General features: G+C 30.9%; 1 long non-coding RNA gene across 1 annotated transcript; it reads right to left on the bottom strand.

Annotated features, from left to right (window-relative positions):
- Positions 1-5,829: 5,829 nt before the first annotated feature.
- LOC129957347 (uncharacterized) lies at positions 5,830-13,340 on the bottom strand. The gene is made up of 4 exons (XR_008782755.1): positions 13,222-13,340; positions 12,529-12,705; positions 8,413-8,592; positions 5,830-8,246 (listed from the first exon to the last, which is right to left on the bottom strand). It is a non-coding gene; the product is annotated as an uncharacterized LOC129957347 (long non-coding RNA).
- Positions 13,341-21,682: the final 8,342 nt, after the last annotated feature.

Here is a 21,682-nt window from a genome sequence, read left to right as displayed (position 1 = left end):
ACACACTCCGAGACGGGGAACGAAGAGCCACACACACACACTCCGAGACGGGGAACGAAGAGCCACACACACACACTCCGAGACGGGGAACGAAGAGCCACACACACACACTCCGAGACGGGGAACGAAGAGCCACACACACACACTCCGAGACGGGGAACGAAGAGCCACACACACACACTCCGAGACGGGGAACGAAGAGCCACACACACACACTCCGAGACGGGGAACGAAGAGCCACACACACACACTCCGAGACGGGGAACGAAGAGCCACACACACACACTCCGAGACGGGGAACGAAGAGCCACACACACACACTCCGAGACGGGGAACGAAGAGCCACACACACACACACTCCGAGACGGGGAACGAAGAGCCACACACACATACACCGAGGCGGGGAACGAAGAGCCACACACAGAGACGCACCAAAGGGGGAACGAAGAGCCACACACACAAACACACCAAATAGGGAACGAAGAGCCACACACACACAAACACACGGATGGGGGAACGAAGAGCCACACACACACACAAACACACCGATGGGGGAACGAAGAGCCACACATACACACATCGAAAACACGATTTCCAAGCCTGAACAGAATTGGGAAGTTTGTAATGCATATGAAACAATTTAGGTATTCCTGGTCTTAAATTAAAAAGTTAGATAACGGCATTTCCATTATAAGCCAATTTGACATTTCTAAGCTAATTTTAATGGTTATATTTTATTCAGGGTATGAACGGAAGTATCCGAAGTTGTTTAAAGTACTTGGCTATTTAAATATACAAATAGTATAGGTGTTGGTTAAAGCAATCTAAATTTTGGAATTCCTTATCACTTAATAAACATGGGTCATTCAACTACGGTTGACACTCTTATTAGAGAGCGGAACACCGCCAAATGATTCACAGAAAAGTTCGTGGACGAAAACAAGAACTGCGCACAGAAGCATCGGTTAAGCATAGATTTCCACTCCTATACACTGAAACAATCTTCGAGTTGCCAGAGCAGATTCCGCACACTTATCCAAAGAAATAAGCTCACGTTTCGTAATCGCAACAGAAGTGAAATTTCGATGTACGCAATCATCCTGACGAACGATGGAAAACTCAGTACCACAGTTTTACTCAACAATGCATATGTATGAGTTGCACCGTTACTGATAAACGTAAAAACTCTTCCTCTTTAAAGATGTTCATCTTTAAATCAAAACTTCCAGCTGATGTTTACCTCAACTTTGATTTAAGAAGGAACTCAATAAAAAGCCATCCAAAATGCGAGGTTGCAGATAAGACGAAGGTTATCAAAACATGACATTTTTGCTAAATTTAATTTTTTTTAAATAACTAATGTTTAATTACGAAAATTTATACCATAAACTATTATCAGAACAATGTTTGCGATTCCCGATAACGTAGGTTGAAAGTGGAAATATTCGTTACATTCTCGATTCTTCGCTTTATCAAAAATTGCTTTTTTATTGTAACTTAAAGTTTCTCTTTCTTTATTGTTATGGGAAAAAATGATACGACACAATGCTTTGGTTAAATTTTAAACATACCAGAAAGTTAGCTTTAGTCTCAGAACAATGTATTGCATTAAGCATTGAAGTCGGCTCGATTTCATTCTAAATGCGAGGTGTTCGTTTCAGTGATATCGATTCAATATACTATTCTGTTTTATAGAAATGCAGTTTCAAGGCAAGTGATGTATTAGTCCTGTGACAAATGAAATAAGATGCACGCCGAGATATATTTCTGTACTGCTTTGAATTCCAGAATTAAACCACACTGTCTGCTAATTGCTAAATTTTTGCTTACACTTCAAAATCTTGGATACGGTGAAACTTATAGCAGGAATGAAAGATGCATGGATTCCAAACAGTAAGATCTTCGACAATTACGAAAATGCACTTTAATCAGGGTTGGAGAAGTAAACTAGAAGACATAACAGCTCGTTTTTATCGAAACGATACTGAAAGAGCTAGAAACACCGACAAATAGAAAAAAGATCCGTTTCATTTCGATTAGAGCCAGATTTATATTAAAAGACTTGAGTGTGAGACAATTCAGATTGAATTGAAGCAATTCTTTTGCAAAAATGGCATTTCATTTTAGTTACATTTTATGGAAATAGTTTGGTCTGATGACTGGATTACATTATGAAATTACAATTCAAGAATTTCTTCAAATAAAAAATACAGCACGATGAGAAATCCCAAGACAGATTACAATATAATCATTGAACCACGATTCTACAAACATTTTAAGCAAAGGTAGCTCGGAATATTGAGAGGCATCTCACAAACTGATTTTTTTTAAAATAACTAAATATAACGATCTAAGCTGTTTTCAAGAAAACTGATGCAACAGCAAGGAATATTAGAATTCGACTTGGATAATTTACGACATTTATTTTGTTATTGACGAAATGGTTGTATTATAGACTGGCAAACCATTCAACAAACTACGTTTATAAATGCATGTGAAGTAATACATTTCCAAATTTTGTCAAGACTTGCTTCGAGGTATCGAAGCAAGCAATAAGTTTGCAATTTAAGGTAGGGTCGACTGAACGAGTTTCATGAAATGTAACGCTTAAATTTTTTTCAGATACTCAATTTTCACAAGCAATTTATTATATGAAATTCTAGTATTTAGAGTAATTTAATAAGCATTGATATCAAATTACAGTTAGCATTGAAGTAATTTTTTTGAATCCACCGACATTTAAATGAAAATAACCCAAAAAAGGTTTTGCGTACACTTATCTTCAATTTCTTTTAAATTCAGAACTACTGTGTTTAATAATCAAAAATTAATCCGTTTCCTTTGCGGAGTATCACCCAGCCTTGACAATAAAATTTGCTTTCAATTCAACAATAATACACTAGATAGATGGAAAATATTACACACAACATATTTGTACATTCAGAGTATATAAACAAGCTTAGATTGACAGATGATTATGATAATTTATCAACTTGAAGGCAAGCATATAAAACAATAATACAAACAAATCTTAAAGCTGCTTATAAAGCTAGTTAAGCAAATTAGTCTATTTAGAAAATTACAATAAATAAATAAGCATGAATATAAATATTTCTTTCTAGACATAACATTTTCTTTTTCCACTTTTAACAACAGGAAGGTGTTGTTTACATTCGGAAGTTGAACAGAGGTGGATGCCACCAAATCATAAATGAAGGCGCTTAAATATTCAAGTTATTTCTTGTCTCCATAAGAAATCAATATCTGATGCATACTTAAAGAAATTCCTCACTTTTCTTAGATTTGTTTACTTAAATTTAGAAACTTCAGTGAAATTAAATTTTTCATTGTCTTCATTTTCCTAAAATTAGATGAATTTTACTTTTAAAGCGAAAAAAATTCAGAAATTTTTTTTCTAGGGACAAAGATTGATAGTTTTCAAATTTTAAACTTTTATTTACATTTCCACATCATGAAACAAAGGATTCTTTGATGGAAAAAAATTGATAACTTGATTTTAAAAAGTGATCAATTGCGCGTTATAAAATATATCGGATGGCAGATAATAGTGACCCATTGCCACTGTGTTTAAAACGGTTGAATTGAAGGGCTTTATGCGAAAAAATTGAAATATGAATAAACTGGATCACTTTTTTTTTTTACAAAATTAAGTTCAAACCATGCCAATTAATATGTATAACCTTGGAGTAGTTCAACCATTTCAATCGTAACATTCTAATGCTTTTACATATTCAGAACTGAAAGTTCCCTATAGAAAATCGAATTTTGCAGCAAAGATACAGAAAATTATCTAACTCTTTTCATATTTAATGTTTACAACCAGAAACCAATTCTGTTTTTCCGTGTCGTTGGACGAATAGATTACGAAATTATATACTCGGAATTTCTGAAAACGTTCAGATATTTCCTTTGAGTATACAGGAAAAGCAATACAAAAAGGAAGCAAAAATGACAATTGGCATACGACATTTGCTCATGCAATGCTCAGGCTTATGGCGACCAGGAATTCATTTAAATAAATCTTAGTTGCAGCCAGTTTTGATATGAAGATCGCAGAACTGCAAATCCAATTACATCGAATGCAAATGATTTACTAAAGAAGTTTCCACAGTTGGAATGAAACCAGATAAAAACTAGAGGAATTCGAAGTTATATATTCTATAAAATAGGTTAATCAACTATTCCAGAGTAAAAGAGAAACGTGGCCAGCTATTTTAAATATTACATTATTGCTTAAGAGAAAATGATCACAACAAAATTTTAGATTTATTATGCTGAGCACTTTAGGATTTAGTTTCAAAAACATCAATTTAAAACTAAAAAGCAACTATCAAATATTTCTATCGACAATTCAACCTATGGATGAAGTTTTTGGTACATGTTTTTCTTAATTCTACGATTAGTAAAAATTTAAATCTTTGACAAACTTAATGGTCTTTTGTAATGGACTTTTGACCAACCTAAGATTGCATTGCGATATTCTAGTACAAACGCACAATTCCTGCATACTGAAGTATTTTTGAAAATATAAATTTTGTCCTGTATAGTGGTATTGATTGCAGTAATTTACTTTTATTTTTGCATCTTAATAGCATTTTTATAGCATTTTTTTTTTTTTTGCCAGAAAATTCATGCAGTTTCAAAGAAGAAACCAATGACCAAAATGAAAAGATGTTCAGTCAATCGGAGAGTAAGCAGTCTGCTCTATATTAAGTGGTTATTGTGCTCCAACCATGAATATTCAGAAAAATATTCAAATATACACAAAATCCCTATCAATGCACAATATCCTATCTACACAATATACACGGTATCCTATCTGAATAATTCTGAGCATCCGGTTTCTATTCTCGGCAACTGAACTTTAAACTTAATTTTAATTGATTAAGGAAGTTATTAAAATTGCTATTTGCAGATTATACACAGAAACGTTGCAATATTTAAAGCGATATTTGAAATTCAATTTTAAGATTTAATCTGAAGTAAAAAGTAAAGGATTGTTTTACCTACCCCTGAACAGATTCAGATATCCCCCGTTATTCAGAATTTGAAAGTATATGTTAAGCTTCTTTATAAAAATGCGCTTGTTAGTAGAACTAGGTTGTTAATTTGTAAGGTCATTCATTTTAAGAGGGGTTTTCCGAATCTATTTCCGTAAATTCCCTCCCTCTCACCAGCCGGCTGGCATCTAACCCTCCCTCGGAAGTACGATTAGACGATTTAAACTACTCTTATCCCCCCCATCCCCCCCCCCTTCACCCTTCCCTCCTCGCCTCTCATTCCGCTCTCGTAGTTAAATTACCTTTATAAAGAAGCTTAGCATGATACTTCAAACAGAATATGGAAGAAATCTGAAGATTAAAGCCTATCTGCATAAATGAAATTTCCTCAATCCTTAATTACCTCCAATATTTGAAGTTAATAATTGGATGAATAATTTGCATATATATTAACATTTGAACTGCAAAATTTAAAACCGAAGGAGAGATTTTCGCTTACAATTCTTAAATATTAAAACGGAAACAAAGTTTCAAAAAAATTTTAGCAATTTTCTAGAAGTTAACGGAAACGGCGAGTCCAGCGGAAAACCGACAGCGTGTCACTTAAATATCTTCTCAATATTCATGTTTAGAGCCGAATTACCTGCCGATTCAGTACGATCCATTTTGATCCTCACTCGAGAATGAAATGCTTTCTTTGATATTTTGGTATTTATAACAATTAATAAATTTTAAATAACCACATATAAATTGGATTTTATATAATTTTAAGATAAAAGGAAATTTGAATATAATTACTGCGATTTAATTTAATTTTTTTTTTTTTGCGAAAATTTCTATTTGGTCTCGTATTTGCATAGCTTTTTAAATATGTTAAGAATTTATATTTTACGATACTGATTTTTTTATTATGTGTCATTCAGTACTTGTACAATGTTTGTATTTGCATTGAAACCGCTTTTAAGTCTTCAGATCCTTCCATACAAATCACGATCTTACACTCTCTGGACCAGCTGTCAGCGCGAACAAATAAGCAGGTATTTCATTAAAATATCCAGATAACAGTGATTATATAACCATTTTGGTATATTATATTGCTGAAATTTACCGGAAGATGTGAAGTGCTTGTTTTCCGACAAAGAAGTTTTACTTAGTGCTGCTGCACTTTAGTTTCAACCAATTTAGCATTGAAATCTATATTAGAAAACGTAGTTCATGGCTTTTCACCCAATTGCAAGCAAGGTGTTTTGTAAACATGGAATATACATTTTGTATACAGTGTCAAAGTATACATGGAGCTTTTTAACCATTTCAAAATCAGAATCTTTTCTAGCTCTTCTCTATTCCAAACAAGTGAAAAGGCGTTTCTTCTATCCTTTCTGGCGCGCTTTGCACTGTTTAGCATACAAACAATTTAGCGTTCTGTATTGGAACTACAAATTGCACTCAATTAAAATGTTGGCCTTAAAGCAAGTTGATATTCGTACGACAAACAATAGGCACTTCTAAAATTTCATCATAACTCATTTTAAACTCTTGTACTTAATTTCTTGAATTTCTTCAAGCAAAATTTTCCAAATCAAAAATATTGCAAATTAAGATCTGGCAATGTTCAAATATTTCACATGCTTTAATTTGCCAAGATGTTTGGAGGTACAAAACCAGTTCTTGAGCCGGTTGGGTGAAAAGTGATAACAGTTGTCAGTTAAGGTACGTCAAACAAAAATTCAAAAGAAAAATGAAGTAAAAAGATTCCAAGTAAAAAGTACAGTCGTGAAATATTTCTCAGTACCAAGAAAATTGAAAACTTAAATATTCCTAAAGCACAGTTGGGAAACAATCTAGGCTTGAATAAAATCGAGCAAAAGTAAAACTGATTAATTGAATTTGGTATAAATATTTCATGAAAAATCTAGTCGAGATCTTAGTCCTTCAAGTCTAAAACAATACTTTTGAAAGTTTGAGTTTAGTTAAATTACAAACTTTAAATTTTCGTCAAAAATTTGAATTGCTTGCAGATTGTGCACAGATTCTGAATCTCCAGAGAGCAAGTATGTTTAATATATCCGAATAAATACAATATGTTAATTTAACAGATAATCGTATAGTAGAAGCATGACAAACTTAATACGTTGCAATTCGTTAGTTTGAAAAATGTACTACTGCTGCCATTTATTAAGGATATGTTTTAAGGATTTGTCGATACATGCAAAAGGAACAAGAGCTGCTCAGTTGAGTTTTTTCATTTTTTTTTTGGTGCAATGGCTACCTTTGGCTACGCTACGACCAACTCGTTAAAAATTTATCAAACTATAACAACAGAAGAAATGGAGATCTAGATCCAATGCATAAAAGAATTGCGATGAGAGAACGAAACCAGATGACAAAGCTTAAATATTTCTATATTATAAAAACCAATATTTTTATGAAACAATAAATATTGACATACGGAGTTTTTAAATCAAATAACTCAAATCATAGCGAGACATCTGAAAGAATGCTCGCTACTCTGGAGCAAAAGCATTCTACGAAAATGCGCAAGGCAGACATAGAACAGCTGCAGATTGAATATAAGTGTTCAGTCGCCAAGTAGCAGATCTGCGGTTTAAGAGCTGATCCTGCTGCTTAATATATTTTGCTCTGTTAAAATGCCAACATGGTCAGGAGTAGAACAAAAGATAATCTCAAATCTTTTAACACCTCTAGGAAAAAAAAACAATGTTTAATAAAAATGGATGATTTAAATATTTTCAACTGCTGCAACGCTCATATTGTCGCGATTAGCCCAATATTGACTGCAATAAATGCGTTATAGAGCATGAAGTATAACTAAAGCAATGAGAAAGTGTGCAAAGTCTGAATTCAAATGGAATCGTTCAAAATGGCATATACCATTTTAGAATTATCGACAGCTTCCGATTCCTCAAAGAATAACAGTTTTAGGTGCTTAAAATGTTCAAATTCATATCCATTTTGTATCATTTGATTTAGGTAATGGTGAACTACTCCAGGAATGCACAAAATACTTAAGCTAAAAAAATTAATAAATATCACCAAAGCAGGCAATCATCAGTTCATTGAATTTTTACCAAGTCCTCTTGATCAGAAAGGAAAGCAAAACTTCCGGATTGAAATGTTGAATTTCCACCTTCATTGTATTCGGTACTTCAAACACAGAAGTCACAGCTCTATGGTTCAGAGCAAGAACATAGGTTTTAAGAGGTCCTGAAAAAAATTAGTTATTTAATGTTATGAAAGTATAAATTATAAAGTTTAATGATGCTTCCAATGGAATAAAAAACAAGGCCTCTATATTGTAATATACTTAGAGCATTTGTCTATGAAACGAAACAAATGCATCTGAAACAAAGATTAGAAATATTTTACTTACTCTTTTTCCTCATCGCAATGAATTTTCAAAATAAGTGGCCTAGTTTTTTGGTCTGTGCATTCTTCATAGCGATTCCTTAGTGCTTCTTCAACAAATATCGTTTAATCCGTGCCCCCAAAAGTTTAGACGTTTCCTTGAAAATATTGGAGTTCCTTCGGAATTTAGATTACTAATCACTCTCTGGGAAGAAAAAAATTAACATTCCATTAGAAAAAAATGCCCCAACTTTTTTCTTTTCCAAACATTAGCTATATTTTCCAACAATGAGAATATCTTAGTACCTATCATAATGCCTTATCTAAATATAGCTGAAGTTCTGAAAAAAAATCATTTGGTTTTACTATGCCCATAAACGACTGTCCCAAATATACATTACACGATCCGTAATCGGAAGTAGTTGCTTTATCTAAGCCGATTAGCGAATGACTGATTATGTAATTTTAGAAAAATAAGCCGAGACCATTAATCGTTTGAAACTGATTTATCTAGAGTGCTAGAGGTTGGTCCAAGTTAATTTAGAGAACAAAATAAGTTAATTTAAAAAACAATGAAAAAAATTCGACATCAGTTTTAAAGAAACTAAATTAGAAACTGCATGTCGAATGTACCGGAAAGTGGGGACGCAAAGAGCCGATCCTCATTTCCACTCAGTAAATCGTTCTTCATTTGTAATTAAACTATTTATTGTCTATTTAACTGGAAACTATTTAACTGGAATATCATTCACATTTGTTCGATTCCAGAGGTAAATTAAAGAATTGTCTGCTAACTTAAAGCAGTTTCTTTTATTGCACTTTTTTACGAAGTGCACCAATTGTAGTTTCCAAGCGCTTTTCGGGACTCTAAAGGAATGTATTTAGGCTTAATTTACGCATGTATGAGTATATCAAGTATTCCGAAAAGACTATGTTGCTTGCCTGCTTTACAAAAGCTGTGTTGGAAACGTATGAAAAGGATTTCATTCTCTCGCCGACTTTCAGCACTGGAGAGGTTACAACTCCAGGAGTTGATCATTCTCGCCTCTAATCTTGCAACGCAATCTTGAAAAGCGCGCTCGGGTTGCACGATTCTTACCTTTTTACACTACAGTTGCAAGAAGGAGAGCGTAGAGAAAAAATTTCTTTTTAACATTAGGCGAGCTAACATTCACTTCGAGATTTTGGGATGTCGTCGCTTGATCATTCAAAAATTTCTGGACTTTCACAGAAATAAAATTTCTTACCAGTACGATCAGCATTTGAATTTTTTTAGCATCTCGCATGATTGCGAAATTTTTCATACTAGATACGAAAAAAGTAACTTTCGTAATTGATTGCGGTAAATCAATATTTTCATTTTAACGTTTGGAAAAAACGAGGTGTTTTGTGGTGTGAAGTCAGGATGCGTAAAGTAATATATTACGAAAAAAATTCATAATATTTATCCGGAATCAAACCTTCCGCGTCTCTCTCCTTGAGATAGAATCGTCGAAAACGGGTCGTCTCAGAATACTGAAACGGAAACAGAGGTTCTATTTCATATACAGGATTTAAACTGGATTTTTTTGCAGTTTAAAAATAATATTTCTCACTCATTTCAAATTTAAAAGCCCTTTGTTTTATTTGTTTTCTCCAACCTCTACGCTCATTTATGACGCCTTGCATTAATCCGACATAACCTGCAAAATTCACTGGTCTACGAAATTCCAAAAGTGCTTTTTCAGAAAAAGTTCCGTCTCGAGTGCATGAGACCCATTCTGATGCCTCTTATTTCTGACATCAGTGCTGTCAGGAGGCTCCATTGATTGCTAACAGTGACTTTGACAAAAAAAAAGGTTCAAAACCTTAAAACTTAAAGAGGAAAATATTTGCCCTAACATGAAGAAATTTGAAAAGTATTTCAACTGATGATTTGGCTCGTTTCCAAAACTTGTCATATACTGATATATTTTGGATCTGTGAAAGTCAGATGGAGGTCATAACTTTTAAGATACCAGAGATTCTCAATAACCAAATGTGACAAATATGAAGCGCTTTTTAGCATACAAGTGAATGATTAAGAAAATCGACATTTCCTACGTTCTAACTCGTGCATTTTAGAACAGTCAAAAATATCCTTTTATTCCTATATTTTTCTTCATTTTCAGCAACTTTCAGTATTTTAATAAAATTCAGAAAGATCTTCACTGTAAAGTATGAATCGATAAAGCAACTTAATAGAAAATTTAATATATTAGATAGAAAAACCACAGAATGTCATACACTGATATCTGACATTGAATTTTCCGTTCGTACCTCATTACTCGACGGTAAATTACTCCAAATTTTTCGTTCAGGCAGCATCCCTATTGACTTACAATACAATTTTCGTTCCGGTGGAGCGAGGCATCGACCGATGATAATCATTGGCAAAAATTATACAATTTTCAGGTAACAAAAGAGCAACTAAATATATGCCAACTTATTACAGCCTGACATTGATTTCTGTTTGCTAGTATATTAAAGAATTCAGAATGCTAATTGGAAAGGACTCCAAAATAGACTGAGTTAATGTGTTGATAATGTTTTACGCTACTTTCGATATGTCTGTCACAGAAATAGAGATACTATTGGCCTTGCGATCTAATCTGTAGTAAACGTAAAGTATTATGTACACAATAGATTAGGATATTAATAAGCAAGGTTCGGACATCTAGTCCAACATATAGAATGGTCATCTTTGGAGACTCATTTCTCTCGTCTTATGGTTAACCTTCCGCTATCCTCCACTTTTATGTTGATCAAAATTTATTCTCAGTTATTGCAAAGATTATTTGCTATCACACTAAAATAAAGCATCTATTATTTTAATGCGAGCGAGTATAGCAATTCAGATTGTTGAAACATATACTAAACATTTTTTAAATGTAAACAAGAATGTTTTAGAAAAACCACCGGAAGTGATCCCCTCAACATTTTCTCGCATATTAATGAAAGTACCATCTCGGTGAATGAATTGCAGGGCATTGTCGTATAGTAGTTGAAAAAATACGAATATTTGGCGTGGAGTTAGCATTTTGCTCAAACTTCATGCAATATTTGGAGATCAATGACTGGTATGCAGTTAATAGTATCAAAAATAGAATTTATGTTTTATACGTTCTTTTCACAACCGATTGAAACAAAAATTTGACCCTAAGCTACTCTTGTAGTAATAAAATTTACATACTAAATTTTATATATTAAAGTCATTGAAGTTTTGATCGATAGCCTATACATATTTCTGAAAGTACAGACCGACAGACTATCAACCCCTTATTGGATTTGGATCAAAATTTGAAAGATCTATACTATTGAGATTAAATCTATACTGAATTTCATTTATCTAGCTTTCTATTTTGTAGTTATCGTGTATTCGAACGAAACAACGACTCTTTAACTAAATTTGATGTAAAAAATGCGCAAGAAATTGTATCCGGCTAGCTCAAAGTGTTTATGTTATCATTCTCTGACAAATACAGATATTTCTTAAAATGTGCTTCTTGAACTCAAGGAAGTCTAAAACGTGGAGATTCGTCAAAATGTCTAATTTTTCAACGATTACAATACTTTAATCTCGTACACGACAAAAAAATAACCGACCTTTCAAAACTTGTTTTAATTTTGAAATGGTATACAACTGATTTTCGCAGAATGTGCTTCAGAGTTCAGACTAAGCAAAATTGATTTAACAAAAATTTTCAAACCCTTTTTTAGCGAGACCTATTAATGAGATAATAAAGGATCATTTTACAGCTACAGATTCATCCGAAAATCCTGTTCATCAAATATTTCGTATTGCACAATTTATAGATAACATGCCAACTTTAACACCTAGTTAAAATATAGGAAATATTCTAGAATTTGAGTACAAATTTGATTCATAGACATAAAATTCACTGAAAGTTTATTTAATCAATTTTATTTGCAGATAAATGAAAAGATTTCTAAACAACAGAAATGATCTTGAAATCTTGACACTAGAAAATATATTACATCTATTTCAATAGAATGAACGTACAATAATCAAGAGACATAGTATAGCAAAATTATGTATTGAAAAGTGATCTTACATTTTGAAATTTAATTTTTATAATTAAAATAGAATTATTCAACATACCATGAAGCCGAAGAAATCGTATCCAATTATTCCTCATTTCCAAAAGACGGAACATATTGACCTTTTTTTTTTATTTCATCAAAAGCCATGTCGCCAATTGGACAATTTCTCCTTGTACTTCATAATTTAAGGAAAGCACTATGTTGTCATCGAGAGACCCTATTGTGCTTGTCATGACTAGAAAAAAAAGATGCATTTTCAAAATTAACCAATAAATATAGAATTATAACATACAAACACTCATTTAATGGCGTCGCAATATGCATGAGCCTAAATGCAATTTTTACTAAATTGAATAGTATCGCTGAAGCCTAGAGAAATATATTCATACAGAATTTAATTCGTGTCGTTTAAAAGTGCATTTTTTTTAAAAAAATTTGAAACCTGGTATATAATTAGTGAGTATACGATAATACACTTTAAAGTTATTGAGGGAAGTGCTGAAGAATTGATTAGTTTTAATTTAAATGCAAATATTTTAATTCTTTCTCAATGAGTACCTAAGTTGGCAAGAAGAAATTTAGATAAACTTATTAGCTCTACGTCCAATGGACTTCCCTGCAGAGCAGTCCATTCTGCGACCGCTGATTTTCACATCACACAATTAGCAGAAAATATGCCAGTTGAAAAAATACCTGTTAAAATTGCATATTTATATGGTAAATATTTAATTGAATTTAAAAGAAAGCTTACCGAGCTCAGTTTCGAAAACTTAAAAGTTAAGCAGTTTTCATAAACTCAAGCCTTTTTCAGTTTTCATGAAAACTACGATCCCTCAAATTGCCAGATACATCTCCAACGCTCGGTCTGTGGTAACTTCATGGGACTAACCTAAACATCAAAAGTGTTAAAAAAAACGATACGATCAAATCCATTTTCTTCATTTAATTTCTCCCGAACGGCATGCTTCCATGAAAACCTATGGACAGAACTAGAATCCATTCATGTGTACAGTTATTTGGAATTCTCGAAAGAATATTTTAATCACAAATAACAATAAACGAACAGAATTTTTATGCGAATCATTTCTTCTTTTTAGTAACGCTTAAAATGCACCTTAGATTTAATATCTTTAGTTCATTTTCTATCACTGAAATAGTTCTAGGATCATTCAGAAGGGGCTGCCTAAATCAGATTTGTATTAAAATGACAAGTGCTAGGCTTGAGGGATCAGACCTTAACACAACAACAGGTGAATGAAAAGCAGTAAAAAGAGAGAGAGAGAAAATTTGAATGGATATCCGGTTAGTTATGCCTCTTTTAATCCACCTGCGTATTTTATTTCTGGACGTTCCAGAATCAGTGTCATTATCCTAATTCATATGCGCGCGCATTTCCACTTCTTGTCTGTTCGCTGTTGCATGGGAAGGCAACATGATACAGATTTTTTTCCGTAATGCAGACGATATATTTTCATTTTAATAATGTGAATGTCCGCATTATACAGTTTATTAATTGTTGTTATTTTTCAAAATTTAGAAGCTATGGATAGTAAGAATAAAAATCTGTAGCCGTTATGTCCTTTTTTTTTACTTTTTAGGTTATGACGTATTAGTAGAGGAAAAGCGTTGTTCTCCCTGAAAAATATTTCCTCGAGGTTTCAATGAGTTTGCATATTTCAGGTTTATCTGAATTGGAAAAATGCCTTTTTGGCATTGTTTCTGTGTTTTACTCTTACGGTAACACAAAAATGCTTATATAATTGAAATTTGGTACATTGTCTTTACATCAAATGTGTGCATTTCTATCAATTTTTTTTAAAGAAATCCATCAAGAACAAACGTTATTTATCTCTTCGAGTACACGTCGACACGATAACGCAGGATACATGAAGATCAAGGTAGATAAAAATTTGGCATATATTTTTATTATGTATAGATCATTATCGCATTTTGATTCATATCCATCAACGGATCGACCACCTCTTGATTTAAAGATTATGTACAAATTATAAATAAAAAACGCAACTACTTAAATTAATGAAATTTCGTAATCAATCATGTTACTAAAATTGCAAACCTGAGTGGAATACATCGAAAATGAATACTCGGTTTCCTTACATACACACTTCCTTATTACGAAATTCTTACGGCCATTCTATATGGGGATCAAAAGGGATAGGTTGGGCACTTCGTTTGAGCTTCACCCTTCTGCCTTGGTTTCATTTCATATTCCGAACGCAATAAAAATCTGAGTATGTGGGGTTCTCAGATTTTATTCTTTTCAGGCGGGAAGGGAGATAACACTTTCATTAGGAAGCATACGAGAAAGTTTTGTGGAGACTTTTCCCTCTAAGTTAAGAGATGGAACAAAAAAAAAAAATGGCCAACCCCTTCTGCAAAACCGTTTCATGACCTTCGTATAGAAAAAAATGATGAGTGATTGTCGATCCCTTATTTTTTTCGGTTTGTAAAAGTGACAAACCTTAATGATGTAATACATTTTACGCTGCTGTTGCAGTTTTAACATTATTTATGTTTTGACTACAGGAAACGATATCCTGTAGCGTTCATTCATTTCTGAGTCAAAATCAGCTAAAGACAAAAAAAGTATTAATCTGTAAATGTATTTAAAAACTTATCTAGAAAAAAAAAATTCTCATTGATTTTTCAACGTCATATTAATATTTCTCCTAATATCATCAATGCATAGAATAAAATAATACGTTCCATTAATTTTAATCTTTCAAAATTTGCAGACAGATTTGGCCGAAATTCCGACTCCTGAAAAATATAGGAGGGATTATCAACCTTCACCCTTCCTTCCTTACGTCCCGTCTTCCGTAACCCATAGATTCGAACCTGACAAAATGACCATTGGATTTATTTAATGCTGATTATTATGTTGCATAATCAGCATTAAATAAAAATATATCTTCTTACATGTCTATCAAGAATAATACAAAGAGTAGAAAGTATGATAACGGATATTTCTGGTGAATACATTTGAATCTTTTCCCGATCACAGAGTCGAATCTGAACTCTGAATGCAAAGAATGGCATTATTCTTGCCATTATGCCAACCGGTTGACAGCGGTAAAAATTCGTGTTCTCGTAAATTTGGCTTAATATTCCAATGAAAAGATTACAGCTAGTCAAGAGCCGCCAATGAAACTCGCCAAATAGAGATTTATGTGTAAAATCGGCATATTCTTACTGAAAAGAAGGCGATAACTTCTTTAGAGTTACATTACTTTATTTTCAAGCGTTAAATCTTTTAACATTTCAATTTATTATCTTTCTTTTTTTTTGCTAACTATTGTGAGTAATACCGGTGTCGAATTCTAGTTATTATAGCGAATAATAAAATAAGTACTTTTTTTAAAAAAAATTGTGCGTTTTAACATTAGATAGTTTCTTTATAGGAATATTAAAATGTCTATGCTGTTTTAAAATTCACATGAATTTTTATAATCTTTGTTTATTTTAATATATTTTCCATCTTTTATGTATATCCTGAGATATTTATAATTAAATAATTAAAATGTTATTTGAATTTTTAAGATAAATCATTTTAATAAAATGGGATATCCCATACATGAATTTCGAATATTTTAATTATTTTTCAAGATTTATTTGAAATTAAATTTTGTTGATATGTTGGATTTTAGAGTTTCCGATATCGTGCTTTAAATATTTCATTCTTATTCCGGTTCTATTTGCTGTTGGTTTTAAATGATTTGAATTGAACACACCTTGTTTCACAAGACAACGGTGTCTTGATGCTGCGCATGAATTCAATATATAAGGAATTCTACTATACGCGAGTTCAATAATGGCCGCTTTAAAAGGACGGCGGACTCTATTAGACACTTTTGCAAATTATTCACTTAGGGTTATGAAATTTTTTATGCATATGTATTAAAATATAAATACGTTACATTTATTAAACATTTAGAAACGAAATATAATTTTTTTAACATTATATATCTTTTAAATTTTTTAAAGATTTCAAAATATTTCAGGCAGCTTAATTTTTAATTTTTCCTATTTTTTTTTTCTTACTATCCAATGTAAATTATGTGGAATAAAACTGTGTATTAATTTTTAATTCCAATTAAATGCTAATTTTGTAGAAATAGTTTTATGCACACTTACTGAATTTTCATAGGAATTTTGTTTTTCTTAACCGAAATTGACTTTTAACCGTCTAAAAAAAATTCGAAACATAAAATGCATACCTTATTTATTTTTTTTTAATGCGTAATCGAAACTTTGTTCGACTTAAAGACATAGTGCAAAAAACTTGTTTAAAATAAATCCTTCGACTCACTACTAAGTTGCATTATTCAAACAATATGTGAGCATACACCATCGAATTGATTATTTGTGACGTAATAACAAGCTTTTTGAGACTATCGCCAAAGAGCTGCAGAACATGTACTGGTATAAGCAATTTCTTCCTTCATTCAGGCACAATTTCAGTCAAAACTAATTGAACGCAGAATTGGAAATAAATTGAGTTTCCATGTTCAAATGATGCTAGAATGTGTTCTGCTTGACCAAATGAGATAAATTTGAAATATACATAATTTAAAGAATGCATTAATTTAAGAAATAAAAAAAATCACTAATAACTATAACACGAATGCTATATATTTGCTTGCATTGTAAATGTGAAATGACATTATAGGGCATGCCATTTTGAAAATGAATTTTGCTCGAGCATTAGTTGCTTTGTAAAGTGCGTCTCGTGATCGATACAACTTAACTATAGAGCACATTTGGATCGGTGAGGGTATAGGATACCTGCAAATAATGCTGAAGTTGAAGAGAATTCAAAATATAGTTTAGAATAAGACGAATTCTAACTCTTATATCATTCGTCATTTAAAGACTGATGCAGCTTAACGATTTCCTGTAGTATCTATGGAAATAGTAATAAAGGAAGGATATGCAAACTTTTTTTTGTTTGTTTTCCAAATTAAAAAGACGGAAAAAAAAAAAAAAAAAAAAACGCGGAACTTTTCCACATATTCTCAAATAAGTGCTATCCTTCCCATTCCATTCCCCCACATACCTTGGTCGGAAACGTGAAAGTCACGAGTACTCAGATTTTTTAATTGAAATAATGTTTGATAAAAAACTACAATTTTAGTAGCAGGTTTCACATACAAAAAATATTTAAGGCCGTTAACTTAGTAATTTTTTCGAATCATCGCATTTACATACTTGCGAAAGTACAAATCGACAGACAGTGAACTCTTCGACCAAGTTAATCCAAAATTTGATTTAAAAAATTACATTCATCCAAACGACAAGTCCCTTCCAAAATAGGCATCCTGTTGTTGTTGTTTTTAAACGGGATGTAATTATAACTAAATTTAGGCTATATACATAGGACTTAACCTTCTGCACTTGGCGGATTTGCTATGCACCGAAGTAAAAGTTTTAAATTTGTAATGTTTTTCAGTTAATGGCGAATTAGGAGGCAATAGCAAAGAACTAGAGTGGAGAAGTGAAAATTGCATCAGCTATGGTGCATATAACATGGTTAAAGAAACGGTCATAAAACTGCTGAAGTTATACAGTTTTATTATCAGAGTTGAGCATCAGAGTAGTATTTAAATAGACAACGATTCATTTCTGTCATAAATGTAAATTAAAAAGCAAACAAACAATGAATGTGCAATATATAGGTCAAATACTTTATTCCTCAAAAATCTAATACAAAACAAACACTCTAACATCCTTCTTTAAACATTCCAATAAAAATGGGGAGGGATATTAAAATAATCATACATCAATATACTTATAAACATTCAATCTACATATACATCTTTTAAAGTAACCATCACTTGTAGAACAGAATGAATTATTACATGACTTAGAATGAGATCAGTAATAATTACATGCCTTTAAAAAATTGCAAAAAAATATCTAAATAATAAAACCGGTATAACTGCAAAACGTTTTGCACAAAAAATGACTGAAATAAATCTCAATACCTACATACATCAATTTAATATTCACGGTTCTTTTAATTATACCTAGACCAAACATGTTATGCAAAGAAAGTTTTATTTAGTATCGTTGTATAAGTTAGTTCACAAATTTTTTTGGCATCATGATCTGTTCAATTCAGATAAGCGTTTATAGCTTTCCGACTTACATAAACAGAGTTTAATAATTTCACCAACAGAGTCACATGAAATATGTCATACTAGAAATTTTCTTACCTTCAGCTCTCTATACAATAAAAATTCAAAGATGACCCAGACTTGTAGATATAGGGAAATAGGAAATTTATTTTCATAACCTAAAAAAAGTTTTTACAAGCTGTCAAAAGAAACAATTTGTTTTCTTTTTATCCAAACATTTGCAAATTAAAAATAATATTTTATAATTGCCAACATGAATGGTCTGTACTGAGTTTTATGAAAATATATAAAAAAAATATTCCATCAGTTAATAAAATAAAAGATTTTTAGTATATAGTTGTAGTTGCTTGAATATCAAACATGAAAGAATATGTACACAGTACACATTAATATATCAGTGATACTGACACAGATTCCAGCTCAAATGTGTTTCAGGTTTTGGAAAAATCATCACAAGGTTATTTTTAAAATAAATAGAAAATGGTGCCATTATTTATATTGAAGTTTGAGGAATAAATATCTTTAGATATATTTATTATGAGCAGTAGCAGTTTGTGCATGGCAACGGTGGGGGTGTTGCAAAATATGCAGAAATTATTGCTGTCATCAATAATACAAAAATTTTAATGCTGTCATTACTAATTTAAAATTTTAATTTTCATCAGTATTATTAAAATTAAAACTTTTTTTTTTTTTTTTTTTTTTTTGCTTTTGTTTGTAGCGAAAAGTTTGACAAGATTTATTAAGCTATTAATGAAGCATTTTTTAAATGCTTATTGTAATTTTTTTTCAATATTTCATTCCTTGAGGGGAAAGGGGAGGAGTTGTGGTGGCATCATTTATTCACAACTCCTCATAAATGTATTTATTAAAGGATGAATAAAAACAACTGAATTTTCAATTTATAATTCCATCCTCTCTGTCATGATGCATATTAATTTTCTTTTAAATAATTTATTGTTATAATTAAGCTTTAAATTTCATAAATTGCCATAAATAAGGATTAAATTAAAACCATAAATATATATAACACTAAAACTATCTATAAATTAAATGCAAGTGCATTGAACTTGTACAGATTTTCAAACAATATTTCTTTTAATTGATAAAAAAAAAAAGTGTCATTTCTTGATAAAAACACCATTTTCATCATTCCATCATCTTTGGGAAAAAAACTGATGATGATGAAAAACTTTGCAAGCACAATTGAATTTTCTATTATATATTAATATATATATAATGATAATAATAATTATCAATCAGCTTACAAGAAATTAATTTACATTAAATTTTTGGTATCTGGTAATGATTTTAATTTAATTAATTTACATCTTACAAAATCATAAAATTGCACAAGATTAATGATAAATTTAAATATAAACAATTAAAATGAAATGCACTTACATGCTAAAAAATTGAAGGGAGAAAATTTTGTAGTGCCCTTACACAAGCCGCCACTGATTTGACTCACATGTTTGAAAAATATTGGAATTTGTTACAGATATATTCAGTGAAAATAAATGAATGATAATAAGCAGCAAAATATTTTCTTATATATAGGTAATATAGCATTTTAAATATAAATACAATAATTTAGCTTATAACTTCTTTCAAGTTTATTTATAAATTTTAAACATGACCAAAGTTTAATAGTGATGTGGGGAAAATACAGATTAGCAAAACAATAAAAACTAAGAAAAAAATGCAGAAAAAAAAATTAAATGCATCAAAATATTGCCAAAATAAATGACAACTGTCTATATGTATAAAAAAATAAAACTTTAGTTTAAGTACTTCAAAAACAACACTAAATATGAATAAAGGCAGATGTTTTAGAGGAAAGGGAGGATTGGAAATCACAATACACTTATGCTCAAAAATGCATAATTTTTAATTTTATATCTCTTTGAGGTGCTTTATTGGATTTACAATTTACTTCTATATAAACATATGACATTTAGTTAATTTTAAAATAATACTTGTTTGAAGCTTTTAAATAAGCATTGGTGAATACTGAAAGATTATAAAAATTCTTGAATGGTGGTTATGCAAATAATAAATAAATGAAATAAAAAATAAGAACCAACATTTTCTTCAATGTCAAATTCAGAGCACATTTAAAACATTAACATCTACTTCTAAATATTAATCTTTCAGCCACAAATCATATGTAGAATTAGGTGAAAATAACAAACTTTAAATTCATACATTAAAATAAACCACAGAATATCAGTTTTAACAGATTTCCACTTTTATCTAACCTTAAAAAAAAATAGAAACCCCCCCCCAAAACTTGATTTGATTTTTTTTTAATTTAAAGCTTAAGAATGAAAATACCAATAATGTAGGTTTCATCAGTAATAATGTATATAAAGCAATATGTGGAGTAATCCTGGTGAGGTTAAACTTTTTCTTCATTTCTACACATTGACAGGATTTGAAACTGGAGATTAAATATTTCAATATTTCTTCACAATAATCAACAGCCACTTCTGTCAATGCCTTAATATTTTCTCACAATAATCAAAAATGATTTCAAAATTAAGTAAATTTTATTTAGAAGAAATTCTTAAACATGTTTTTAAAATATAAAATAGATTTTAAATTGGAATTTTTAATTTTTCAAATTGGGAGAAACTTTATAATGATATCATTTTGAAGAATTTCAATAAATTCTGAACACAAACTATATTCTAAAGTGTTTTTGATTTATCATGCCAGCAGTCTCAAGAATATTTCAATATCAATAAAATATACATAAAAAGTACCTCCATAAAATAAATTAGAGTATTAAAAAAAATACAATTTTTTTTAGCACAAGTGAACGAGAGATCATTAAATGAACTATATAAAAATAATTAACAAAAATAAGGACATATTTCATCTAATATGAATAAATTACATAAAGATACAAAATCAGCACCTTTGCAATTGTGAATAATTTTAAGAAAACAAGAAAGAATGAATTAAAAGCAAAATTTCACTATGCAAGCATACAATCACTATAATTAAGTTTGACAACATTATAATGTGCATAATGACTACATTTACAAG

Source organism: Argiope bruennichi, chromosome 11 (genome assembly GCF_947563725.1).
Source record: "Argiope bruennichi chromosome 11, qqArgBrue1.1, whole genome shotgun sequence".
In the NCBI taxonomy this organism is placed as follows: Eukaryota; Metazoa; Arthropoda; class Arachnida; order Araneae; family Araneidae; genus Argiope; species Argiope bruennichi.
Note: the sequence above shows the minus strand (reverse complement) of the source record. Positions and strands in the feature narration are given on the sequence as shown.